This window comes from Xiphophorus couchianus, chromosome 13 (genome assembly GCF_001444195.1).
Source record: "Xiphophorus couchianus chromosome 13, X_couchianus-1.0, whole genome shotgun sequence".
Lineage (NCBI taxonomy): Eukaryota > Metazoa > Chordata > Actinopteri > Cyprinodontiformes > Poeciliidae > Xiphophorus > Xiphophorus couchianus.
In genome coordinates, this window is record NC_040240.1 from 17,012,203 (window position 1) to 17,038,729 (window position 26,527).

A 26,527-nucleotide genomic window follows, 5' to 3' on the forward strand; every position below is an offset into this window, starting at 1 on the left:
CTTGGCTGTGATGGTTTGATGGCAGGCAGTTCTTGGAGGCTGGACGTATATGTTAGTCTGTTAGCTGGGGTGTGTGTTTGTGTGTGCATATATATCACTGAGTGAACGATCAAGGATAAGGGATCAAGGTTGAATGCTCTAGGCTACTGTTAGTCCACGCTCGCAGACCTGAACTGAAAGCTGTCCATTCTTCACCGGCAAGCTGCTGAGCTTCTAGTGAGATTGTTCAGTCTAACGTGTTAGATAATGTTCATTTTAGATTCAGTCATTTAATCAAAACTACCGAATGACAACCTTTTTTGTTCTGTCATACATTAGGCAAATGAAAAAAAATTAGGATCCAAAAATTAATTTGCTAATGAAGTATTTTCAAGCTTAATGTAGGCCATTGTTTAAAAGCTTAACTGACGCTTTTCCGCGGGAACTAATTACAGCATGAATTTGATGAATCACATAAAGGCTGAAATGTCTTTTTGCAGTGTAGGTTAATGAAACATTTTTTTTTTTTTTGTTATTTCTTTTGATGGTTTGCTTGTGACATAGAGCAGACATGGGGTAGGCTCCCCGTGTTTGTTCAAGCTGTAGTATGCATCAGTGCTTTTGGGATGGCAGCCCAGGCCTGGATCCTGATGGCTGCCAGGACACTGGCTGGGCACACTACCCAGACATCATCAAGGGATTAAAATGGAAGCCTTTTGGGGATTACTCTATTTGTTTTTCCACCACAATACGTAACACTAACTTCTGTCTGTTTTAGTGTCATCATGATTTATAGCAGTGGTTGAAAAGCATGTTGCAGGTGTGCACTTAAACAATTAAATGATCAGGTCTCATTTGATTTTATTTATAGGTTTTGTTTTGTTTTATGTATATTGTTTTTGCAAAGTCCTACATTTTTCCACATTTCATGTCATTACCACTACAACTTGATTGGGATTTTAATTTTTAGTCCACCACAAAGAAGTCCATAATTACAACGTGGAAGGAAAATGATGCATGGTTTTTCAAATTTTACTTAAGCCACAGCTGCAGGTGCTTAGAGGCATGTCTCCACCAGTTGTGCACATATAGAAGCTGATATTTTACACATGCTTCTTTGCAACATAACTTAAACTCCAACCGATGGAAAAAAAGGCATTTGTAAACATAAATTTAGAATTTTCAACAACTTAATGGTATTTCCGTGGTGAAATAAAGGTTAAATAAAAAAAAAAGTAAAAAAAAAAAAAGTCTGGACATTGTTTGGGCCACACTAGATAAAGACCATTTTTGGATCTAAACAATTCCATCACATCTCCATTACAAATTAGAGTGGTAAAGATCATTCCCAAGCCATTATACTTCAACCACTATAATTCACTGTGAGGATATTTTTTTCTGCCTTTTGTGAAGAACTCTGAAATCATGTATCTTTTCTCTTCCACTTCACCATTATATGTTACTTGATGTTAGTTAATTACGTAAAATACCGTATGACTCATCTTTAATGTATTAGCTTAGTTAGGAATACATATTCTATGTCAGGGATTCCTACTTTTTTTTTTTTGAAGGCCCCACAAATATATTTACATGTTGACACTTTTCTGTTCACAAATATAACCCAACCCACCATCTATGATCAGCTTAGTTCCAGGACATTCTCCTTTAATAAAAAGCATCATAATTGTAAAATGCTTTTGTCCAGGGATAAGATGTAATGGTGTCTGACATTTAATCAGGGGATGCTGTTGTCTCTAATAGTTGTGTGCAGAGAGGAAAACTTATAACTCAATGTTTGTGAGTGCAACAATTTGATGATCCAACACTTTGTCTGTGTTCTTTTTAAAATAATTACTTGATTACGCTCTTTGTAGCCCCAGACCATAAATTGCTCAGGGATTCTTTTTGAACCTTTTTGGTGCTAAGGGAACAACCCAAAAGCTGTCGAACCCTCCAGTGAAAGGTTTGTGATTTGTGTTAAATATGTCTTTTAATGAGTTAGATCGCAGTGTTCCCAATGTGGGGCCAAAAGTGTATAATAATTTAGGACATGGCATCTGTTGGTTGCTCTAAAAGTAAAGGCTGGTTATGCCTGCATGTATTATTGTCTCAAGAATCTGATATGCATCTGTCGTTGCAGACATCATGCTATCATGCAAAGCTGATTTTGCTAACTGGAGAATTCATTCTTTTGTTCACAAACTTATCCCATCGTGAGTCTTATCCCATCGTGTTTTCTTTGCATTTCTCGTCTTTCCATCGGCGTGGGGACAGGGATCCTCATCTACCACTACTTTGAGATCTTTGTTATGACAATTACTGTAAACACAATGTGCAATGACTGTCCCTGTGAAACGTCTGACCACTGAAGAGTACGTCGTCACCAGAAAATAAACATAGCAATAAGCCCAAGATTTTGCCTTAAGGATTTTTTTCATAACACTTATGCACCGAATCTTTTCAGCCCTGCCCAGAAGATGTAAGAGGCTGTTTGGGTTTGATTACAAAACAAATCCCGGGCTTGATTGCACGCTCTTTGATCTCTCTTTTTTTTTTTTTTTTTTGTTCTGCTGAAAGTAATTTGTATAAATCATTTTCAAACTATGCTCAACAGGAGAAAAGCTGAAACATTTCAACCTTGTGGTTTGAACAAAAATTAACAAGTAAATAAAACTTGATAATGATAGTTTCATCCTTTCCCACATTAACATTTCAACCTCCAACTGGAAGGACCTGACTGCAGCCCCACCTGGCAGTCCACTAGCTTTCCCCCTGATTTATAGTTTAATACATTTGTACTGCTGCCATATGGCTTCCCTCTCTCTCTCATCCACGCCTTCGCTACTCCCTCTATCATTCCCCTCTCCTTCCCTCCCTCGTCTCATATCTCAGAGCTGCTCATCTCAGGGGCCTCTCAATCAAAGCATGCCCCTTCATTCTCCCATGCTCTCCCTCCCTCTAGCTACTTCCTCTCTGCTCTCCCTCTCTGCATCCCCACTCTGTTGCAACAAACCCCCCTTTCCTCCTTTGCCCGTGCTGCAGTTCACTCCCAAGGTCAACGCAGATCCAATCTTGCAACAGTCAGCATTCAATGTATCCTTGAGGAAGCCACTAAGGTCTTGTGTCACAAAAACCGCACCCAAAGTGGGCAGCATACAGAAAGAAAAAACATGCATTCTTGTCTTGGAGATTGGCAAGGAGCGTTTATATTTCTTTTTATTATTAGACAGTGTGGCCTTGTAGGTTAGAGTCAGTAGAGAGGAAGAGAGGCTGGGAGAAAGGCCAGCGCATTGGGAAAGTGTGGCCAAGTGGGCTTTAGAGCACCATGTCATGCTCTCATTAATGATCATTGATAGCTCGATTACAGAGAGGGGAGACGAGGCTTGGCTGGCAGGTTAAACCACTTGACATAATCACATGGTAGTCACTACAGCCCAACGTTTATGTAAAATTTTACAGCATGAACACTATTTATAGAACCATATCCTTTGAAATCATTGACTTTTCTGATCTTTGTTGTTGCTGTGTTATCAATGTTTTGTCTAACTTCCCCAAATATATGAATGAGGGAGCATGCATATCTTGCTTAGATTGCAAGACAACAAGTAATATCTCATGTCTTTTTCATTTTTTTTCTGTCTGCTCTTTATTTTTCTGTACTCACAAAATGTTACTAATCATGGTAGCAATTTTTTTTAAAGTACTTTATCCTGCTGCAACTAACAACTTATTAAATTAAATGTCTTGAAAATTTCAGGATTAGAGATTATTTATGTCACTCAAATTTTATTCAAATTTGGAAACTATACTGTTAAACTTTAGAGGTTGTTCCAAATCAGACGAAATATACCTACTGGCCATTTTATTAGGTACACCTTAGTACCTCTTAGGACTTCAGAACTCCTTCAATTCTTCATGGAATACATTCAACAAATTATCCAAATAATTCCCTAGAAGTTTTGGTACATCTTGATATGAAAATTGAACAGGTGTCGGTGATAGAGTTGATAATAAATGTCGGTGTTGGTGTACACAATGAATTTGTGTACATGTCATTGTTTTTTTGTTGTATATTTGTTTGGGAAACAAATTGAATGTCTTTATTAGGACAGTATGACATCACATAGAGACTTTTCACTTTGATAGAAGTACTATGTTTTTCTCTTATGAATACCAACATTTATAACATCAAGTATATGCTTTTAGTACAGAATATTCATAGTGCTGCAAAAATAATATTACAATTACTACATTTACAATAGTATTATCTATAATTACAGATTCAACAATCTGGATCTTTCTAGACTGGCATTGATTTCCGACTTCTTTTTGACCCGAGAGTTGACGATTTTAATTTTGACTGTTGTAGCTCATCAAGACTCTTCAAGATGAAACAAAAAAACTGTTTTAGTATTTGATTTGGTGATGAAGGGAAAAATGTCCAATTTTAATAACATTTGGAATTGATTGGTGCATTTCTATCTATAATATTTATTCAATATTAATTAAATATTTAAGCACAGACTAAAGCAAAAGATAGAATAAACACTTTCAAAATGTAATAATGTAACTTTATTGCAAAGTTTATGTAATGTAACCAGGTTAATTAGTAGAACTCTCTATTTATTAAACATGTTAATTATTAACTTGCCATAATTAATTGTTGTATTTCTAAATAGGCAAATTTGTTTTGTTTTTTTTCCTGTAAGTGAGGGAAAAGCATAAAATTCTTTCAGCCAGGTCACCAACAATGAGCAGCAACAAGTGCTGAAGGGGCAACCCAGTTCTAATCTCTGCTTCACACAGCCGGAGAAAAGTGAAGGTACTTCTGACATTTTCAATAGAAGGATTTTAAACAGTAGGGAGAAGATGGAGCATTTTATCAGTTCTCAAGCTGTATCTTTTACAAACCTTTGTGTACTCTGATGCCATTAACCTATACGCTTAGAAGTATTTTCCAAATGTCTGATTTACAAATGTACTTTTAATGTTATTGGGCTATAAACATGTGACGTTTAGAAACTATTAAAAAACATGTTGGTTCAACTCACACTTTTTGAGCCTATTCAGGTTCCCCTGAAACTAAAAGGTTCAGGGGAATGGTGTCAAATAACAATGAAATAAAATTAAATAAAGAAAGTCATTATACTCTCAAAGATTATCTTGAGGCATCTCTGCATTGTCCTCTTTGCGTATGATCTGATAATGAGATGTACATCCAGAATGTCTCTTTTCGTCCTTATTAGAATGTAAAAGTTGCAGAATGAGATGAAACAATAACATTTGGCTTCCTATTGATTAGTGCAGCAGGGCGTAGCATGTGCTTCTCTTTAGCTGAATTATTGATTCCTGAAGGAGGATTTGTGTGTTTGTGTGTGTGGCTTTTATATGAGGTTATGGCTGCGGGGAGCTGGCAGGATGTTGCTTTGATGAAAGAATCCTTTCAAAGGGGGCCTATTTCTGTTTATTCCCAGGATAATCAGTGCATAGAGTTATTTGCCAAATTTCAACCTTTTTTATTAATAATGGCACGGGCGGTTCACAACTTGTCGTTAATTCAGCTGTAATGATAGGTAATGGATGGGCATCCTAAATAAGAAAATTACTGTAAAAAATAGTTCATGCAAGTCTCAGCATAGCATTTTCTCCTCCCAAGAACTATTATAGCTGTCGGTTATTATTAATAAAGACCATATTCAATGAAAAATATTTTTTTTACCAAAACCTGTGCCTATTATTAACAAGTGTTTCATCAAGGCCATGGCCTGTTTGGAAATTTCACTATATAAGTAGTTTGAGTAAAAATACCAAAGTTTCATAGTGTTGTAACAGTTGTACAAAAATTAAAGACTAAAATGATCTCTTCTAATTGAATTTATTTGAAACTGAAAATCTAAAATTCCCAATACAACTTATTACAATTATATACTGTCATACTCAACATTTATTTGTTCAGCATGACAAATAAATGTTCAGAAAATTAATGAATAAACACCGGCTAAGTTTAGATATAGCTTTCAAGTTCATATTGTGCAGAATATTATGTAATTTTTTTTCTATTCTGCTATTTGGAGAATAACACAAATGTAACAAGTTAATATTTGCTAGTTAATTAAGGCTTTATGCTCAGGTAGCCTGCCTGCCTGCAGAGGGCCACCTCTTGTAGTTTCTCAGCTGTAGTCTTAAAACATTGACACCTTATAAAGCTTGAACTTTTTAGTTTCTCCATATCTGTATCTTGTAACCAGAAATATTTCCAAACAGTCAAATTTGTCTTTGTTGTGAGAAAAAGAAAAATCTAATAAACTTAAAAGAGCCAAAAGAGTGGGTTGTGGCATTGCTACTCCATATAGCAATTAAAAACCTAAAATATTCGCAAAATGTTGAATGTCTGTTTTGTTTGCAACGATTTATGAATTAAAGCAATATATATGTATATACAGTGAACCCTCGTTTTCCACAGGGGTTGTGTTCCGAAAAGAACCCGTGATAGGCGAAATCCGTGAAGTAGTTACCTTTTCTTTTTTTTTTTTTTACAATTATTATACCGCATAATTAAATACTCTACATTGAAACCAAAGAACAAAACCTATTTTCAGGCCTAAGCATTTTTTTTAACAAATAGGACACTTTCTTACAGATAACTACAGTAAAATAATCATTTTAATCATCAATACGAAGTACAGTAGGACAAATTGTGACTTGTGTATTTCACTGTTCCTCTGACTGTGACGCTGCGGCCCGACTCCGCTCTCTAGTGTCTTTTTCTCCAGAAGCCTGTGGTGCAGGTGTGTTCTTTCAAGAGAAGAACATAGTTATCGGTAGTTGTTGTCACTCTTTTTTCTTCTGGGCAAACATATTTGCCAAAATTTCCCAAGCTGTATTACGTATATTTAAATACTGTAACGTTATTGGCACACAGGTAGAGAAGAAGCGTGGAGACTGTTTAGCCAATCAGGACGCAGAACACAATGCACTGTGAAAAAGAAACTGCACAAAAATCTCCGCGAGGCAGTGAAAGGTGAACCGCGTTATAGCAAGGGTTCACTGTATTTCTTTTTTTTTTTTTCTCTGATTACATATTTGTCCAGTCATCGTATCAGGACAGGTCGTTTATGCATCTCCATAAATGACAACACATTCTAGGAAGTTCTTCTTAAATTCATAGTAAATCAATCATTTATAGAAGTAGCACAATCAAAACATAAAAACAGCTTAAGTTGAGTATATTTATTCAGTATGAAAAAAATCACGTTGGGGGGAGAAAAGCTTTTTAACAAAATCACCTGTGGAGTAGTTGCTGGTAAACCTTGTTGGCTCGTTAGAACAAATATAACTAGAGGATTTCTTTAAGTTCAACACATTCTAGGAAGTTCATAGTGTTTCCTAACTTTCTATTTTTCTGAAGTATAAACGTTATAAAACAGTGCCCTATTTATTTTAGTCACTGGACTATGAACGTTTTTTTTATGTCATCTGGTAAAATAGTTGGCAAATGTAAAATTATCTCAATGCTCACTCCTAGAAATCTTCAACAAATACTGTCATCTTAGACTCAACATGTCTCTGCAGTCACAAAGGTCCTGTCCACTTGCCAACCACTGATTCGGGATAGCCGCTAAGAAAATGCTTTTTATGTCCTACCAACATAACACTAAACATGTGGAGTTTCTGAAATGGTACTGGGACTTAAACTTGAAACATGTGCTTGGTTATGAAGTGAATAAGATTGAGAATATTATTAGGATTATTTTACTGCGCCGTCCACATCTGTTGGTTATCTGTGACATGAACTCAGCTAGAACCTCAGTTTCCTCTCCTTAATATCCCTAAAATGTTCATCACGCATTTTGATTGCTGCAAATATCCAGGTTTTAAATTACTTCTTCTTGAGCCCATCTCTGTTTGGAGTCAAAGAGAGTATGTTTTCATTATTGCTAAGACTGAGTAATTCAGCTCATTTCCTGTCTTCTAATTCCTAATATGTTCTTTGTTACTGACTGAAACACAATCCTGCCCCACCTTTCTGAGTTAAGTCAATGTCTTTTCTTAGAGCTCTCTGTTAGAGAACCAGATATTTATTTAAATATATATAAAATAAATGTTGCATTTTGCTTTTTCAATCCTTCACTTCAACAAATTGGCAAATGTTGATAATTGACCAAGATGTGCTTGTGTCCTGCTTTGGCTGAAGCTTTCTTCAGCTGTCAAATATCAATTTGTGAGTCAGTGGGGCAGACAACTCAATTTACGTGGTATGGCCTCTTTATTTAACTACATGCACAGACACAGAGATGCACTTTAAACACTTCTCATCTGTCAACAGCCAAGCCCCATCTCCACACCCATACATTAAGATTGTGTTTGAATTGCTGCTTCGCATGGCCTTTCATGGAGTACACCACAGAGGTTGGTGCTAAGACCTGGCACTCTGACACACATTTCTTTAGCTGTGTTAGCAGATTGCTCTCGGGACATCACTGCATATTTACAGTATTGAAGATAACCACAAAGAAAAGATGAAATATATTTTCTATGTTCTCTGGAACATAGCTACAATTATTTCTTTGTCCTAAGTGTGAAAGACCTTCAAAACTACTTTCACACATCACAGTAAACTCTGACTCCTTGAAAGAAATGTATTAATAAATTAGGAGTTGGTTGTTAAAAAAAAAGGTGTTCACAGAAATGCAGACTGAAAGATATATCTGGTTTCCACAACCTCTGTGCCTTGTAAACACTACAGTACTGAGAGTTGAGGCCCAAACCAGGTGACAAATTCTCCTCAGCTTGTTTGCGTCATTGAAGTGTCCTTGTACAAGTCACAAAACAAAATACCTGCTCACAGACTTGGAGGTTAATACAGAGGGGAAATAAAGCATCAGAGATAAATGTCTAAAGTATAAAATGATGTGCTTGGTGGTGGATTTCTAGCTCAAGGGAACGGTGTCTCTGAACTCACCTTCCCTGACCATCTGGAGATAACTGGTGACTCAGGTCTGCACTTTAACATGAAGGAACTCACGTCTGTGGAGAGAAACAAGGAGAGATGAGGCTGGAAAAGTTATTTGTAACTTAAAAACCTGGGTTGATGCATTAAATACAACATTTATCGTTTTTTCCAGCACTTATTTTATTTCTACATTGTTATATTTTTTATTCATTTACACATATTTTTTCATAATATTTCTTTTAAATAGAAAAAGAAAGAGAACATGCTGTTCAGCAAAATGCACTGAACACATACAACTAAACACCAAAACAATCTATTTTTCTACTTCATGTGTTTAATAAAATACTCTTCAAAATAGGAAAGACAGCCAAACATGTGGTTCAGCTATAACAAAATTTAAAAATGTAAAAATACCGGGTTCTGAATGTTGGGATCTTTCCTTTTCAGAAGTTGTGCAAATCACACTTAAAGTCTGACGACGTCTGATTTCTATGTATGTAGAGCACAGAGTGAAAGAGTCACACCGAGACAGCATGAAGGGAAACTGAGCGACAGGAAAGATGTTGCTTCAGACTTAGAGCCAGATAAAACGAGACACATGATGTGGCCCTCAAACCCAACAGTGCAGCAGGACTCTACAAATACACCTGCTTTTTTCCCTCTCTTGTTTTTACTAGCCCTTTTTTTTCTGTAACATAGTATCTGCCTGGAGCTGTCTAGCATGCCCCTCTGTTTCACTCCACTGCCTTACTGGCAAGGGACCTGCCTTGTGTTATTACGCTCTACTTTATGCCTCCCCTTTTCAAAGTAGTGGGGTACAGTCTCAAATTGTTTGTTTCTTTTCTCTTTAATGCTGAGTGTTTATTTATTCCCATCACTTTAGCTCAAACTGCTCTTTTTTACTCTTCTTTTTTTGCCAAGCCTGCCTTAATCTCTAAGTTTTCTTTCATGTTGTCCCTCTGTATAATTACCCTTTCCCATCCTCCATCACTCTTGCGAGCCTCTTGCTCTAATTCCAGGAGCCCCTGCTGCCTGTTGGGCCTGGTGTCCTACCATCTGTGCAGTATGCCAAAAGTGGCAACCTCTTTAGCAAAGGCAGCTCTCATCAATATAGGGAATTAATCAAATGAAAGTCAGACTTATCAATCAGTTGTACATTGTTGGATGGAAATGTCTGTGATTTTGTTTTTTTCACATGTGTATATCAAAGATTGTCAATGCGGCCAGAATTGACAATCTTTTTGATATTTTACACATAGTCAAAATTACACATTTAAACTCAATAATAAATATGTACAGTGGATCCTCCTATTCAGTTTTTGTGGATCCGGCTATTTGTCGCGTTTTCTATGGAACATAACTCAAATTAGTTGTGGAAATCCTGCCTATTTGCAGAAACCTTTATAGTGCATATCTAAAATATTTGACTGAAAATTATTAAACGTGATGCGTGATGTGCCCCTCTAGCTTATTGGCTGGCGTTTGCAAAGCAGCCAATCAAGGAGCTTCATTCTTTAGCCTTGGTGCTGACTGTCTGTAACCCAAGAGTGAAAATAAGAAAGACTATAGATATTAATTTCTGCAGTTATGCTTACAATTTCCTCTGTGCATATTAATGCATATTAAGGTATGCTTGGCATTTAAACTATTAAAATACAAAGTTATGTGTGTTCTTATAGGGAGTCTCATGAATTGGCTTATCTTAGCTATCTGCAAGTGCGTGTGGTCCCTAATTCTGGGGCTTCACTGTAAATGCAAATCGTCTAATTTTTAGTCAGCTGTCCCACAAACACTTTGCGTTTCCATCACCAAGCGTAATACATTACTCTGACCTGATATTTCACAACTCTGCTTGGCAGAATTGGTAGTTCGTTTAATTTGGTTTGTTATATGATCAACTTAGTTGGGGTCAGCGCTTTGAGGTGGTCTTTTAGGGAGATTATATTAAACTTGTTTAATTGAGATAATTTTCCAGTTTGAATACCAAATTTTTATCAAATTTTCTCCAAATGACTCAAACTTTCCATCTCAGACGAAATCAGAGGAGTGACGATACTGCAAGTCAACCCAATGAATGCTCAGTTTATAGTAAACCATATTATAAACTGGATTGCTCAAGACAGAAGAGCTTGCGCCAAATGGGAAACTTTTTAAACTTGACTGAAATATGTAACTGCCAACATGGAGAAGTCAAATGAAAAAGTCATTTCATCTGAAAAAGTCTGAGCCTCTGTGATGGTGGTTGTATCATGCTGTGGGGCTGTTCTGCTGTCAGTGGCACTGGAACACTACACAAAGTGTACCAGTGGGCACATCAACGCAGACAGAAGGCTATTTATAAAGCTTTTAAGATTACTTCAAATTACCTTCAGACCAGTGTAAAGATAGACATAATTGGGTGTTCCAACAGGTCTGTGATCCCAAACACCCACTGCATCTGGTTCAGGAACAGATTTATAAAAAAAAAATCTACTTGTACACCCAATTCTTGTTTGTATTAAAGTTGTGTGTTGTGCTATCATTTTGCCCAAAAAAGAATGCTGCAGAATAATACAATAATAATTTAAAGCCCCAAAATTAGGATGAGTGTATGTAAGCTTTTGGGCAGAACTACATGGATTATTCTTTACCTTGTTTTTCATTTTGTTCTGTCTTCCTTTGAGATCATTGCTCACTCTAAAATTGTGATAGTGGTTCCATATGAATTGAGAGACTCTCAGGCAAACAGTGCTTGCTAGGGCTCATACCAAGCGGGCAGAGCATGGATAAAAAGGGCAAATGAAGAACCAGGTCAAGACAGCAGAGCAGTGAGGGTGAAGGATGGGAGCCACGTGCTGGATGAGGAGGAGGGAGGTAAATGCACCTCGTGAGAGACAGACGAGCAATGAAGTAGAGAAGGGCTTTTGTTGCTCTTGTGTAACTGTAGCTTTCTTTTTCTGCTGTCTCTGCTGCCCTACCTTTGGCATGCTGGTTCACATGCAGATTACTCGGGTTGCTGCTTTAGGCAATTCAAGGGTAAGAGGAGGTTGAGGAGGTTGGGGTGGAAGCTCGGCATGGTAGCATTTACTGAGTCAGACTCGGCCAGCGTAATTGCTCCTGCATTTTTAATGAGTGGCTGCTGCGCACTCTTTAAGGGAGCAGTGCACCACAGGATCCCTGCATGGTCGCATGATAGTTCAGCAGAACTCCCTGTCCACCCTTCAGTCTGAGGGCAGATCAAGAAGATCACCCTATTTGTATGAGGAATCCACCTATGTCTACTTTTATAAATACATCCTCAGAAGAAATTGATGAACCAAAAGCAACATAAAGACCAGTTGGTTTGTACTTAAGCCCTCGTTTAGATCGAAGCACATTAATCGAAATAAGTGATAAAATCACCCTAAAACTCAATGGAGTTTATAGTTGTACCACAGTAAAATGTGAAAAAAATTCTGGTAGTAAAAATACTTTTGCAAAGCTGTTCTTCAAAATGTCCTGCTTCTACAAACTTTACTGAAACTGAGTGCTTGTCTTATGAATTGAGTTCCCCAATCACAGAAAACCCCTTTGTCTTGTTAATGCTTTGAAGAACCAATGCCCCATACTGATCCAAATAATACAAGCAGTCCTGTCATATGTTTCTAGCTAAGAACTGGGCTCACTTCCTAGTCTCTGGCCTGCCTCATTACCAGACATGTTATGGTAAACCGCAAGCACCCTATGGTGAAGAATCCATAATCAGAACAGTCTCGAATATGCATTTCATTAAAGTCTTTTTCTTCAAAGTATTGTAAAAGGAGTGACATTTTTCTCTTCTTCTGCAATCAAATGCAGGAACACCACCTGCAGAGATAAACACTGTCGGGAGGATTATTATTGGTATTATTTTTCACTGGTGCCTTTCATTTATCTAAAGATGTTATAGTTGGGCCAAAAATAATAATAATAAAAAAACTTGACTTTCCACATGCCACTTAAAGGAATTAGCTTTTCATTTCCTTGTGGCTACACAATCTGATAACCAGGAGTCATCACCCACATTTGCAGAAATGGAAGTGGGAGGAAACCCTGACTACAGACACGCAAATGGTAGTGTAGCTTTACCGCTTTGATTACAGTAGGAGGCCCCAGTCTCTCCTCTACCAAACACACACATTGGCTGCCTGCAACATTTACTCTACACAGCTGCATTAGTAGTGGCAGGCTCAATGAAAATACCGTGTCACGCATAGCTTGAAAAATGGCTCCGGAAAAAGCCAATTCTGCCATGAATGGGGATAAGCAAATAGGCATGAGAACTTGAATAGCTGCCAGTCCTGTTAGATCCCCCCCCCCCCCCCCCACCCCACACTCCCCCACCTCTCCCACCCAACCACAATGAGCTCCTAAACAAATAAGAATATGTGCACCAATTTAGAGCAGCAGATGAACCTTGCGGAGCCTTGTCGAGCAAGTGGGGGGATTACCAGGAGCAAACATTCCTTTCTCCCAGCTTTATTTGAGTTAAATGACTCAAGCCAACCTCTTAGATGCTGCCTGAATGGTTTCTTTGGCAGACCCTTCCACTGCTCCAGCTGCTTTGGAGGCCGCGAAGTGTACACATTAGTCACTGTATGGAAAAACACAGAGCAGGACAGGTAGGCGGGATGAATTAGATTGCAAGGACACTGATGTAGAGAGCGAGCCCAGCCAGTGGAGTGTCCAACCAAGAAATGAATAGAAAGAAAAGGCGAGTAGAAAGCCCTGGGCACAATAATACTCCAAGTGGAGGAGAGATTATTTTTCTTCACCAGTAATTAGTAGCACATAAACAGCCTTTGGCAAGAGAATTAAAAAGTGCCATCATGATATGTGATCTCTTTACAAGAGTCTGGCTTTCTTTCTTTTCTCTTGATAATCTGGTCTAATCATGAGCACAGAGGTTCCACAAATTCTGAAGGTTTTGGTTAATTGTAGGTGAATCTCTGAACATAGAAAATGTGTTGAAAAGTTTGACGCTGAACACATCATTGTGTTCAGGCAGTTGAAAGTCACCTGCATCCGACAGAGAAACAGGTGTTCAGAAGGAGTATGAGGGGAATAAAAAAATCTAAGAAATCTGAGAAAAATCTTCTTTCTTGTTTCTGTTAAAATATGTAAGATATTACTGGTGTAATTTTTGAAGAAAAATGCAAATGTTAGCATTTATTCTTTTTTTTTTTTATTCTGTGTTTGCTTGTCCTTGGGCTCCTCAGAAAATGTTCGAAAACAGCCGCTTTGAGAAACAGTTACTAATTCTCTGCCTGCTTTTTCTCTCTCATTAGCTGTCGTGAGTGCCCTGTGGAGGACTTCTATCCATTATTTATCTCTAGCCCCCAAAAACAACAGCTGCATGCTTGTGTAACCACCATATGTTATGCTTCCCCCAACATATTGGGAAGAACAGAGTTCTACGAAGAGCTGTATATCAACCCACAGAGATCTGTTTCCAGTAGTGTTCAGATGTGCCACACTTGAATTGTCTTCTAATCTTTTTATTTTTTTTTTCCTCAACCTATCAGCAGGAGAAGCACAGAGGCTTCCTCCAACAGTGAAGGGCCTTTGCATTTGTCATGTAACCACAATGCCACCTTGCAGAGGTTTTCTGGATGCGCCAGCATCAATGGAATTGTCATATGGGGAGAAGAAGGTCACATTAGGATTTAGCCAATAAAGCAATAAACCCTTGTTGAAGCTGCAGTTGGCGCTACAGAGTAAATTCTGTCTCCTCAGCACTTTTGAGTCTGCAATTAATCACTAAGCTGACATTAGCCTGCCGCCTTGAGAACGCTGGATAAACACCCCGGCAATGGTAAGCCAATGTTCTCCAACCCAGACCCATGGTAATTGTGAAGACATCTGTTGACACTTGTCTCTCTCAAAAGTGTTCAGAGACTCTGTGGCCTAGTTATATAGGATTCCAATAAAGATCAAGGTGAAGTGCTGGTTTGCTGCTTACTACTGTGCTAAAGTAAAGTCTTGAGTCGCTGTTCTTTTCTTTGTATTTATTTTTCAATGAGTCAGACATTGTTAGGATTTTTCCGCTTTAACATTCCCTACCATAGACAATGGAAGTCAATGGTACACCAGCATTCCCTTTATTAACATTTCAAATTGTAGCATCCAAAATTTTATCACTATGTAAGCCAGGTTGTTATAGTATTTGGACACATCAAAACGTTCTGGTGCTGCAGAAAGAAATTTGAAAGAAAGTAAAGGTATCTCTCTGAATCTTGCATCTGGTCCCATAGAAATGAATACTATTTTCTTTGACTCCCCCTAGTGGTCTGGAGCACTTCCGTTTTCAACACTTTTTGTTTGCTGCATTTCATTCGGGGGTGTCTTCTTTTTTGTTTGCGTCTCTCTTTTTGTTTGCTGCATTTCATTCGCTTTTTGCTTGCCGCATTTAATTTGTGCGCGTGTTTTTTTTTTTTGTTTGCATGTTTTCTCTTTTGCTGCGCATTTGCACCTGTCGGCCACCGTACCTCTCACATCGAAGTAGCAGCAAGTCTGAAAAGGTTACAAAAGCATAATTTCTAAGTAGAGTTCTGCAATTTTTTTTAAAAATTTAAGTTAAAGTTTGTTATAACTGCAGATGTTGTTCTGCCAAGTAGGTGTTCCTCTCTTCTTTTTTATCAATTAATATCTGTTTTATACCATACAGTCTATTACAGGCTTTTTGTCTAGATACCTTTTAAAAAGTGGATGCATCCATTAGCCTCAACCTTGAATTTTAAGCACCATTTTGCATATTCCATAATAAAATGAAAACATGGTGACCAGTGTAATTCTTGATGAGATTTGGACTTTGAAGAAGTTTTTGTGAGAATCTTACAGTATTCTTTTTTTAAAATCTTTTGGTTTGCTTACTGCAGTGCCCACATTACACACCGAGTTTCACGATCCTTTCGAAAAGTCCTAAGATGCTGAGCAGATATCAGCATCCGCTCAGCATGTTTTAGATTTGACTGTAAATGAAAATAATTGAATATTTAGGGTTGTTTCTAGCTGTAAGTCGCCAAGCTCACATTGCTGGTGAGCAGCTTTAAAACTATCTGCAAAGCAACGCTCTGCTTTTACATCTTTTTCCCCCTCAGCAGTGTGGCCATAAATTTATGGAAGAAAGTTATATTTGCATGTCTTCAAAAAATGTGTGTTCTTTGTAGTTGGATTCTCGGGAATTTTAATATCTAACATTCTTACTGAGACATAACATAGCTTATGTTTTTTTTTCCTGGTTTTTCTTGGCATTGTATAACTTGTCCTTGAGTTCAACTGGCTGAGATGTATTCTGCTAGTAAAATTGACACATTGAACCTCTTCCATTTGTGTACAGTCTTTCTCACAGTAAAATGATGAGCAACAGATTGCCTCTAACTCCCCTTCTGGGCTACAGAAAAATGTATCCTAAGATCATCTCTGATAATTTAGCTTTTTAGGATACTGCTGACATACTCGAAATGCTCCACACCAGCACACTGCCAAAATTCATCTAAGTTGTTTCCATTCATAGCCTACGGGTGCTACTAATTGAAAACAGAAATAATGTTTCTAATATTTTAGATATCTTTTACATATTAAATAGCATTTTTGACAACAATTGACGGTCAATAATTACGAAATTATGAAATAATCATTAACAGGAGATAACATGTCATTTGGTGTCATTTATTTTTGGATTTTTAAACCAGATTTGATTGTTGAAAAATTTTGAAGAAACGTTTTATGTTTCAGCCAGTACAATATGTCAGCACATTAGTTGTTGCATGCGTAATGAGCAAGAGAAGAAAGCATAAGAGAACTGGACATTTAGTGTTGAGGAAGAAGGTGGGGGGAGCTGCATGTGAGGAATGGTGGGAGTCCTGTTGAGTTCGCCGAGTTCACTGGAAGGGAATGACACACTGCTCACCCTCCTGCAGTGTCTCTCTTTCTCTCTCAATCAGGGTGGATGTGAATAATTTATCACATATAATTTATCTCTCGAACTCTCCACCTCATACACTTTAACACACAGACATACACACACATACGTGCAGTTTTGTCCTTCTTCACTCAAACACACACAGACATGCCTCAGGGGGTTGGGTCCCGGGTATAGTGTGGATTGAGCGAGCTGGAATCTGCACACAGGGAAACCTGATAGGCCTTCACTGTGCCAAACACATGAGGTCACCCTGACTGACTGATCCCGCCTGCCAGCTCGCTACACCCCCCCACCTTCCCAATGTTAAATCCCAATGTCTTGAAAGGTTTTCCTTTTGAGTTTGATGTGTTTCTGGAAATGCAGGAGTTGTTTTATATACCCCGAAAGGCTGCTAAAGCCTTTATAGAGGGAAATTCATTCTTTAAAGAGTAGTCGGATTTATTACAAGTTGGGTTTATTTTCATAGTTTTGCCATCAGTTAATGGTCAGATCAGGCTTGGCAGAAACCAGCCTTAACATAATCAAAGAGCCTTTAAGGGGCCTGTATGACCATTTTTACATTTTGTGCTTATGTTTGTATAGCTCATGACAATTGCATTTATTTTCAGAAATATGTAAAATAAAATAAAAAAGCATATAAGGGGGGAAAAAAATAGCTCAAGGTAGTTGAGGGTTCTGCCAAAGTTCCCTGAAAGATGACAGTATGGTGTCTGGAGCATCAAATTGCAGCATCAATATATCACACAATCTTGAATTTTGAATGTGAGTTCATAAAATAAATTATATGGAGATTCTTCCAGGGAAAATAGAGATAGTTACCCTGTAGCAGTAACTTGGAAACCTACATAGACGGCAAATTGCAGAGAGATTTAAAAGCTCTCTGTGGTCAACCCACTTTTCCTGTAATTCGTCACAGGAATTAATTACAACCTGTGACAATTAATGTAACTCAGGTAAACACTGCAGTTTCTGCTCTACCTCTGGCTAGCATTAAAACTCTGTTGTGCCAGCACAATGATGTAAGAAGAAGGGCCTCGTTTATTTTAGGGAAACCCCACAGTGATTATGCAAGTCTTACTTTTCTGTTTTCAAATTTATGTTCTGCATTTAAGAAACATAGGACAGGACTCTTGAAGTAGGATAGAGATGGGTATTAAAAGCCAAAATACATTAAAAATCAAGCTACTAATGAATTGTTGCATCAAGCGTTATAAACAAGCATCAAACCATTTTCATCTGAATTCAAAATTGCACACTGGGATGAGTATTTAAAGCCTTGACAATTGCTCCCTATCCCTCCAAAAAATGGTACAACGAAGAAACTTTGATTTCTGAAAATAATGGATGTCTATTTAATGTTGGTATGTTATTGAATGCAAAAATAACTTTCTGCTAAAGCAGGAATAATTTAGATCTCTGTAAATTTACAAGTGCTCCTGTTAAAGAGGAGATCCTTTCAGACAAATACAGTTTTGAGTTAAATCATCAATGGCCCCAAACAATTTGTCTTACATTGACACAAAATACACCAAAAAATATATAGATCTTAAATATTAAATGCAAAAAAAAGAACTGTAGCAAGTGCAAGCTCTAGAGTCTTGTCTTTTATCCCAAGCAGCCCTTTGAAATGCTCTCCCTAACCCAAACAATGCTGTCAACTCAAAGCACCGGCCACAAAAGGACCCTAAACATGTGTTCTTTAGATCCCTGCTCCTGTTCTCTTGTCACACAAGCATGCAAGATGGACACCCACTTTCAGTCAGCCACACACATACAACACGACACGGACAGACGCACATCCACGCACACATTCACAAAACCGTGTCCACGCACAATTATACACAAACTACCACCCCCACGACAGAGCAGTCACCTCTCGCTCCCACGCATCTCATGTTCTCCCAATATTATGTTAAAACAGACACGCATAATTGCGCTGGCATGGTTCCTTGTTTTTGTTGGCTCTTATCAATGGCCTCAGTAATGTCTCTGACAGAGGTGATCGCTGCTGCAGGCACCACAGATCTACATCACTGCACATGCAAATACGCTGCTTCCATGAGGTCCTGCTGGAAGATTGTGAGCGGTAAAATTATTTTACTTCTGATACCAGTAAAATGGCTAATTTCAAGAGGAGGATAAATGTTAATATGACATTTATGCTATGGTGTTTTTTTGCTACATAGTTTCTTTGTTAATCTCTTGACGCATGCCATTAGTTAATATAGGATCAAACGGGGCAGAGAGAAATATCTAAAGAAAAAAATTAGACACGTGAAGGAAAAACAGAAAACAAAAACAAAGTGCTTTTTTTCATACATTTCTTTCTATACGTTCTTCTGTTTTGTTTTAAATGTTTTGAGCTCTTGGCAACCCTGAACACCGTATTCTGTACTAGTCACTGAGGTTGGCTTAAGTTTTAAATATATCTGTGGCTTGTGGTTCCCAGCTGACTCTATATGCTTCATCTATGCTGAACATGCTCCTTTTGTCATCCTGAATCCAAATAATGTGCACTCTGTAGACGTAACGTACTGTGGTGAGATGTTAAAGTTTATGTGGATACTTCACATTTTTTGAGGTTGGCTTTAGTTGAGGGAGCAGAAAATGTCTTACTTGTGGTTGAAAACCATCGTAACTTCTTCAGTGTCTTCTTTATAATAATCAATCATGAAATAACTTTTTCAGTCTAAAGCTTGCCAGATAAGTGTTTTTCTTTTGCTCTGTTGAACACAACTCATTTCATAAACTAACATGCAGGTCATCAAAAGCTGTCATTGTAGGAAAAAATATTTCCACAATGCAATTAAAAGCAATTTTCCTTTTGGTGGTTGATTGTACTTGACATAAATGTATTTCATGGTTTGGCAAACTCGCGCTTAAAAAAATGCAAAAAGTTTAGGGTCCAAATTAAATTAATTCTCCACCATTATTTTTCAGGTAGATATTCTGAAGTGAACTTACTGCTTCTGAATGATCTAGTTCTTGTTTCTTCATCGATTTTATGAAAATATAGTTTGAAATGACTGATTGTGAAGTTATGCTCCGATTAGCAATTACATGACTACAGTTTCTCTTTTCTTCCATAAGGTGCCGTTAATCTGAGTCAATTCATTTGCAACACCGGCTCTCTTTCATACATTCTCCAGTTTTAATTGCTGCAAGGCTAAATTAGTTTGATCCATGATCCATTTAAACAGATTACAGTCCTTTCAAAACACTACAACCCTGTTTGACAATAATCCCATTTGTTTAAACATACCAATAGACAAAATCATCGCTAATGGTGATGAAAATAACCGAGCTGATCATATCTGTACTAACATGTTAGTTAACTTTACTTGTGTGGTCTGAGAGAAAAGATAGAAAGGACAAAATACAAAAAGCTGTTGGTTTATTCCTCTGCTCATCTCTGAGGTACCTGCAAGCCTATAGCTAAACTCATTATTTGACACAGCAACAACAGAAGCATGATGCAGACACAGCCTTATTAGTTTAGCCTAAAATAGTTTGTTTTAAATCTCCTTTTATTCTCCCTTTACAAACAACCCTCCAACTGATTAACAGAAATATTTAATCAATTCAGTCTAGTTGTATAGGTTCAAAGTGAATTCCAGTTCGATCCCAGTTTATTACAGTATATTTATTTTTAAAGTGTTTCTTTTGAAATTTCTGAAATATCCCTTTAAACTTAGAGCTACGAAATGCCTGGGAATGCTGCAGATTTTTTATTTTCTTTATTCTCGTGTAATTCCTACTTAAATTTCCTGAAGCAAATTAAATGCTGCCCACGCAGTTTTCCCTCGAGTGTGAATTGATGTTTCACCCATAAATTTGCCTTCATTTTTATTCCTGTTCTTCCTAGATCAATGGAGCATTACTTTTTTTTTTCCCCCAGTCGTTTTCATCTCAATCAATTTATTAAATCTGATTTACCAAAAATATTCCGGGTAACTGTGTGTAGTAGTCGCCTTGCTATTTTTTTTCTCCCACTTTGCTCCCTTTAGAAGCTCAGGTTTATTTTGTGGGTTACTGAGGGTGAGTTAATGGAGAACGTCAAACCAGCTTGTAGCGCTGCCTTTGCTATGACCCGTGGAGATTGTGGAGTGACCTACGTGGTGCTGCCCTGAGCCTACATTTGAAATCCAATCTCCTCACAGGGATATGCTGCATGTTTTAGCAGTCTGGTTTGATAACTTCACCCTCCGCCTCCCCCAAAGTGTCTATCATTCCGCTAATAAAACTTGCTTTGTTTTCACCTGCGATGACCGGGGTTAGTCGGGTTTTATGGCTCGCAGGTGGGAATAGAACATTTGTTTAATCACATTGGTAGCTTCTTCCTGCTCTCTGCTCTTTGAGTTGATAGAAAGAGAATAGGCAATCAGCTTTGTTCTGCCTGTACAATGGAAATTAAATTAATTTATCTGAAACACACCATCTGCAACATCAAATAAATCCATGCAAACTGACAGGTTGTGTTTTATTAGATCAATTCCAAGTGTTAATGAAGTGACTGAAGCATCAAACATAAAACCAGTGCTAATCAAGCTGAATATGGGCTACTCTGAATCTCTGAGTTACAGTTTAATCAACGCTACTGCATTATACCTAAATTTTCATTACATATCCAACATGGCTAAAGAGGGACAATTTTATCATGCAAGTCATCTAGATTACTCCTACTCTTGCTCTAATTAAAAACAGGGAGAGAGGAATCAATGTACACAGATGAGCCACATTGTTAAGGTATTTTATCGAAGAACAAAAATTACACAGCCCTGATCTCGAAGTTGTTAAACGTGTCATCCAAAGGAGTGCTTCTCCATGGCTGTTTGTTTCTCTCCCCATCCCGTAATGGAGAGAGAAACAAATAGTATATTGGTAATTGTCTGCAGCTACAGCACCCCACACTGAGATCCATTAGTGCCATTTAAAACGCAGCACAGGGTGAGACTGCTCCTCTGTAATTCAATAAAAGCGAGGCACAGAGATAGAGGAGGATGAAAAGGCAGGAGGCTCTCCAAAGAGCTTGACGGTGGATCATCTGCAGTCTTTCAAGGGGCGATGCATCAGCTGAAGGTGTGTCTTTTGTTTTTACATTCATGCTCATCCATTTCTCTGTGCTTTAGGGCCCAAAATTTACCTGGAAAAAATTTAATTATGCAATTTAACTTCATCACTTTGGAGTTAGTTTGGCATCCTAGAACAAACCAGTTGATTTCTTTGAAAAACTATTTTATAAATACATCAAATTTCATCACATTTAACTGAAGTCATTTTTAGTCTGATGCCATCTTTGAAAATGCATCTCATGAGGACAGTTTAAAAATGAAATCCTCGCTGTTCTAACCCTAACCAGGAAGTCGAGGGTGTCCTGCAAAAATCGGGGAGTCTTTTCTAGCTCTAACACAATGCAATTAAAAGCAAGCTGGAGAATTTCTGTGTGAGTCTCTTGAAGATTGCAATCAGGCATCAGCAACCTGCTGAGTGTCTTTGTTCTAATTGCTAAAAACACTGAGTTAACTCTCTTGCATGTTCTATACCATTTAATGACTCAAAATTAAAAATTAATTAGTCAGACAGTAGAAGTAAAAAGAAAGAAAAACTGGGGATGAATTAATGAATAAAACTCTTTGTATTCATCTTTGTATTTATTACTGGAAGGTTAAAGCATGGAATCATTTACACATACACGATTATAATCAATTTTAAATAAAGATGCATAATACAAAGAACCACAATAATCATCACAATATTGATGTCAGATCAGGAAAATTCCCTGTTCTGACATGTGTGGTGGAATTATGATTTGCATCGGATGCTTTTAGACTTGCTACCCATTTCTTCTGTTACCAAAGGAAGAGCTGAGTACATATTTATGACACTACAGTATATTGTATTATACTCTAGAATAGTTCACTTTTTAAAACTATTGCCTCCCATCAAGAAAGGGTAACACTTTATTTGACGGGTTGTGAATAAGACTGTCATAACACTGTCATGAACATGAGTAAGTCTTCATGAATATTTATGACTGTTGTCAAAAAGTGTCATTCGGTAAATCATGACACTTTTAATACAAAGTTGACATTATTCAAAATGTCTTTGTTATGACAACTTGACATTAACCAAGAAATCATGATCTGACATAAATTTGTTATAAAAGTATTACTGATTAAACTTTAAAAGTTATGTAGCTTTATGTTATTAAAGCTAAAGTTTAATCAGTAATACTTTTATAACAAATTTGTCAGATCATGAGTTCTGTCAAGTTGTCATAACAAAGACATTTTGAATAATGTCAACTTTGTATTAAAAGTGTCATGATTTACCGAATGACACTTTATGACAACAGCCATAAATATCCATGAAGACTTACTCATGTTCATGACAGGTGTTATGTCATGTTTATGACGGTGTCATGACTGTCTTATTCACAACCCGTCAAATGAAGTGTTACCCAAGAAAGTCATAGGGTTATTCTCTGTGTTTCCTCTCACAGTCAAAACACATGACCTTTGTGTCAATGCTCCTTTGGTTTGGTTGTGTTTTTGCACATTTGTTTATCTTGTGTTGCTCTTTTATAGGCTGATAACTTTTGTAGGATATACCCCACCTCTTTCTCATTGGGGTCGATGGGATGATGGAAAATACGGAGAAATTTTAAATAATTTGGGTTGTCAAGGCAGTACTAGACAATAACAGTATGCACGTCTTTGTATGTTTATGCAACGTTAATGTTGAGAAATATACATAGAGTAAGTACATGCAGGAATTTCTTGATGTACATCCAGTTCAGTGTTATACAAACAACTGTGCCTGGTTTCTTTAAATACTAACAGGTGTCAGTGCTAAATTTTCCCTTTTATTGTGGTGTCAAACTTATTTTTTTCTAAAGCAACTTCTCCATCATGTACTGATAAATAAATGTATAAAACATTTACATAATGCATACAATGCAAAATGTATTCCCTAAAGCCTGATCCAGTGATTGCTGACTGCCGAACAGACGTCAATGAATTATGCAGTGGCATCACTGTCGTCGTGAATGCGCTTTTAAAGGTGCCCTTTTTACCTCAGCTAGCAGTAACACTTCTTCTTGCCTAAAGTTTTTGCAGGAGGAGAGATAGTCTGGTTCAGAGGAGCCATGTTTCAGTCACAGAACATGCAAAAGTCATTCCTGACTTTTCGTTCCGTTTAGTCCCACATGGATGAGCGGATGTGCGTGAAGGTGTGCTTGTTGAATTTCTGGAGGAGTCTTTTAATTTGAAACCCTTGAATGCATGTTATATTTTTCAGGTTGCTTGGGAATGAAAAATTGAGTTGTAAAAGAAATGCTCTCTGGCTTTGTTTTCGAGCAGCGCAGCGAGAGAAAGCCTGCCCACCAATTAGGGAATGCCGATTCTTACAGCCCATGAATTATTAAGAGCAACCCATCGACTAGGAGCAGTGACAGAGGCCAAGAAGCAGGGCCAAGCCACCTGAGCACCAAAGCTGCATTTATTAAAGCGTGAGATGTCTTTCCACTGCGCTAACACCGGGATAATTAAAGTACAAATAACCTTTGCAAAACAGAACCCTACTAATTGTTTGTGGTCTTCCATTGTTTGGAATCTATAAATCTTATAAAAGTATTTCTTAGTAGGCCACATGAAAGGTTTGAGGAGTGGAGGAAGAAAGAGAAACTGAGACACGGGTAGGATAATGTACGGTATTACATTGCAACTTGCAACACCAGCTACCCTCGAGGTCAACCAAATCATTCCTCTTGTGAGATTTATTGCTCGGTTGTAGCTAAGGCAATGAGGTGCTGTGAACCTTGAGCCAATGTCGACATGGAAGGTCTTCACAGCCATATACAGGGGCCACAGGTGGAGTCCGGCTTGTTAACTCTGAATTCAGGGCTCCAGCTAACACCTGAAACATAAACCAAGGAGGGCACCAGTTAAGAACTGCTAATGTGTCTGCTGTTTTTGGAGAACGCAATGCTTGTTTTCACGACTGTAGCCTCATCGTGAACCCTGTAAGCGTATAAATTGCTGGATTGGAACAGCTTTGTGTGGAAATTCTTATGTAGCAATCATTGTGTTATGTAGCATGAACAACTATGGGTTCTTTCAAGTTTCTTAGTGCCCTCTTCAGGGTTGCAGAATTGTCAGATATGTCTCAGTTGAATCAAAATAAGAGACTGATTCTGTTTATGATTGACTTTTTGCTCCCTTAGAATTGATAAGTGGAAAAACTACAGAGCACAGAGAAAAGGGACTTTTAAAAGAAAGAGATCTATGGATACTCTGACATTGTACTGCTTTTAAGTGTTTTCCTATTTACTTATTTAATGCTATGCTGCAGGGGAACAAAGGCAGAAGAAAATGCCTTTTTTCAGATGTCTTTAAATAGAGATCCCGACAGCCTACTCACTTTTTTTCGCTTGTACTCAGAAATGGCTGACTCAATCTTGGCTCGAGAATATACATTAACAATGCCCCTGTTTGTCACTGAAATGGCTTAAGTGCCCTTTGAATGGCTTTAGAGCCAATGTTTACCACCTACCTGCCCTGTTATTTTTGAAAAACCACCAGGCCAAAGTCGTTTAACGCTGATGTGACTCAGACCTGAATCTAGACAAGATGCAGAAATTATGTCCTTCATTATGCCTTTCTTACTGTTTTTCTCCTGTTCTCCTCCCCTACTGTGAGAATATTACCATCACCACCTGATTTAGTGGCGATGAATGGATAGATGGATTGATCACTGACAACACAGGAAAAGCAATTCTAATGCAAACAATGAGTTGAAATTGTATTACTCCTTGGGCTTATTGGATGTGAAGGATGTGAGGATAAGGAAAGTGTAAAATTATGAATATGATGTAACCCACTTCAGTTTGTAATAAGAACTGGAGATAAGAATAGATTTTCTCGGTAATCAAACTTTTATAAGTTTTTTTTAAAATTCTAATTTTAGCTGTTGGGAGCAAACATAGTTTGTCTTGGAAGTGATATTTTTTTCCACTTGCTTTCTTTTTGTTTTCCTCTGCAGCCTCAAATAGAAGTCTTAAACATCACTGACTTAACTGTAGAGATGCATTTAGTCATTTAGTTACCCTTGTCAAGCTCTCAACATCAAACTATACTTTGTCAACCTTGTTTTTTTTAATTTTTCACACATAATATTTAACTGTTTGCTTAAAATAGCCTCATTTTATTCTGATGAGATCTCTATTTGTGCCTAATGTAATTATAGAATTGTACAAAACTGAGCAGGTTACTATAAAAAAACCTTCACCCCTCTCACAGGGAGATATTAACTAAGATTGAGCAGATGGAGCTGTAGCAAAATAAGTAAAGTCTCTTGTGGGACATCAAGGTTCCTGTAATTATTTCAGCATATCCAGAAAATTCTTTCTTGACCAAAAACCACAAAGGTTCTGTTCAGCCATGTCAAGTGCTTTGTGTGTGGCAGGCTGAGCCTCTCCCACCTCCAATTTGCTGGTCAAAAATAATTGGAAAAAGATGATAATAAAAACGACATGAGTTTCATTGTGATGGTAATTGCCCATCCACAGAATCTGGCAAGCCTCTTCATATTCAGTCTCACAGTGATACTTCTGTATTGGATATTTAGGGGACCGCTTGCTGCTGTTCATGTGCTAATCTGTGCCTTTGTAT

At 37.6% G+C, this 26,527-nt stretch overlaps 1 protein-coding gene across 7 annotated transcripts in view; it reads left to right on the forward strand.

Moving 5' to 3' along the window:
• The window catches only part of rbms3 (RNA binding motif, single stranded interacting protein), a 324,043-nt gene that overhangs the window by 87,095 nt on the left and 210,421 nt on the right, over positions 1–26,527 (forward strand). The gene's annotated exons all lie outside the window — the stretch shown is intronic.